Here is a 2,245-nt window from a genome sequence, read left to right as displayed (position 1 = left end):
GGGCTGCGGCAGCGGACAGAACGGACATGTCCGGCGTCGCCTGGACGTGTCCGGCGGCGCAGAGGAGGTGGATCTAGGGTTTGGGGGGATTAGACCGCGAATTTCGGGGGGATGGGCATATTTATAGGTAGAGGGAGCTAGGAGAGTCCAAATGAGGCACGGTTTTCGCCCACACGATCGTGATCGAATGACCGAGAGCATGGAGGGGCGTTTGCTGGGTTTTGGGCCACTTTGGAAAGGTGTTGGGCTGCAAAGAGAAGGGTTTTTTTTACGGTTACCCGGTTAACCGTTGGAGTACCAAACGACCTCCAAATGGCACGAAACTTGACAGGCGGTCTACCGGTGCTATACCAAGGCCGCTTGGCAAACCTCGGGCCATTCCGAGAAAGTTTAACACCCACTCACAACAGGAGACAAAAGGGGAACGCCGGAGGACATAGGAGCGCCGGATTGCAGAACGGACAACGGGGAAATGCTCGGATGCATGAGACGAACACGTATGCAAAATGAAATGCACATGATGACATGATAAAATGCAACACGCAAGCAAATGACATGGCAACGACGATGAATAACTGGCAGACACTTGGCGCATCGAATCCGAGGCGTTACAATAACGTCTATGACAAGTAGACTTTATAATCGAACTGCATCTGAGGGGGCCGTGTATCAGGGGTGGCGTACGTAAGGGAGCGCAGCCTCGTTAACTACACGGGGCCCACTTGGCCCAGGACAAGAAGGAAGCCCTAAGGGGCGGAGACGACCTCCGTGCCCTCCAAGACTAGAGGGTGGTGGTGGCCTAGATCGCACCCATTGTCATGTATACCCTAGACCTCTACTGCCTATATAAAGGAAGGTTAGAGTCCTCATCATCATCCAATCTTAGATCTAAAACCCCTCGATAGCAATCCCATACACAATTTTAATCCGCTGCACAAGGTATCCCTAATACGTCTCCAATGTATCTATTTTTTTTATTGTTTCATGCTATTATATTATCAATCTTGGATGCTTTATTATACTATTTTATATCATTTTTAGGAACTAACCTATTAACTCAGTGACCAGGCCAGTTCATGTTTTCTGCATGTTTTTTGTTTTTCAGAAAATTAGTACCAAACAAAGTCCAAACATGATGAAACTTCACAGTGATTTTTCTCGGCCAGAAGGGACCCTAGAAGCTCCGGGAGGAGGCTATAAGATCTATGAGAGGGCCACAAGCTCACATGGCGTGCCCCAGGGGGGACGCCACCTGAGCTTATGGGCCCCATGAAGCTTCAACCTAATTCCACTTCTATAAATTCCCATAAATCCCAAAACCAACAGAGAGCCACCCGAAATAATTTTTCCGCCACTCCAAGTTTCTGTTCTTCTACGATCCCATCTAGAGGCATATTGTGATACTTTGCCCGAGGGGGAATCGATCAAGGAGGGCTTCTACATCAACCTTGCTGCCCAACTGATAATGCATGTGTAGTTTGCCACCAACCTACGGGTCCATAGCTAATAGCTAGATGTCTTCTTCTTTCTCTTTGATCTTCAATACAATGTTCTCCATGATCTCCATGGAGTTCTATCTGATGCAACATTTTGGCTGTGTGTTTGTTGGGATCCGATGAATTGAGGATTTATGATTTGGAATATTCATTAAAGTAATTGAGTCCTTGCTGAACTTTATTATGCATGATTTTTATAGCTTTGTATTTCTCTTTGATCTATCCGTTTGGTTTGGCCAGCTAGACTGATTTATCTTCAGTAGGAGAGGTGCTTTGAAGTGGGTTAAATCTTGTGGCGTCCTCACCTCATGATAGAAGGGATAGTGAGGCATGTATTTGTACTGTTGCCATTAAGGCTAAAATGGCGGGGTTTAATTGTATTGCTTGGTTATATTCTGTCTACATCATGTCATCTTGCTTAAAGCCTTACTCTATTTGCTATGAACTTAATACCATAGATGCATGCTGGATAGCGGTGGATTACTGGAGTAATAGTAGTAGATGCAGGCAGGAGGCAGTCTACTTGTCGTGGATGTGATGCCTATATACATGATAATTGGCATGACTATCGTCATAACTATGCGCTTTCTATCAATTGCCCAACAGTAATTTGTCTGCCCACCACATGCTATGTTTCGAGAGAGAGGCCTCTAGTGAAAACTATGGCCCCTGGGTCTACTTTAATCATATTACTAAAACCAAAAATACCTTGCTGCAATTTATTTACTTTCCTTTTTATCTATCTACTA

The sequence above is a fragment of the Triticum dicoccoides genome, chromosome 7B (assembly GCF_002162155.2).
Source record: "Triticum dicoccoides isolate Atlit2015 ecotype Zavitan chromosome 7B, WEW_v2.0, whole genome shotgun sequence".
Taxonomy (NCBI): domain Eukaryota; kingdom Viridiplantae; phylum Streptophyta; class Magnoliopsida; order Poales; family Poaceae; genus Triticum; species Triticum dicoccoides.
Note: the sequence above shows the minus strand (reverse complement) of the source record.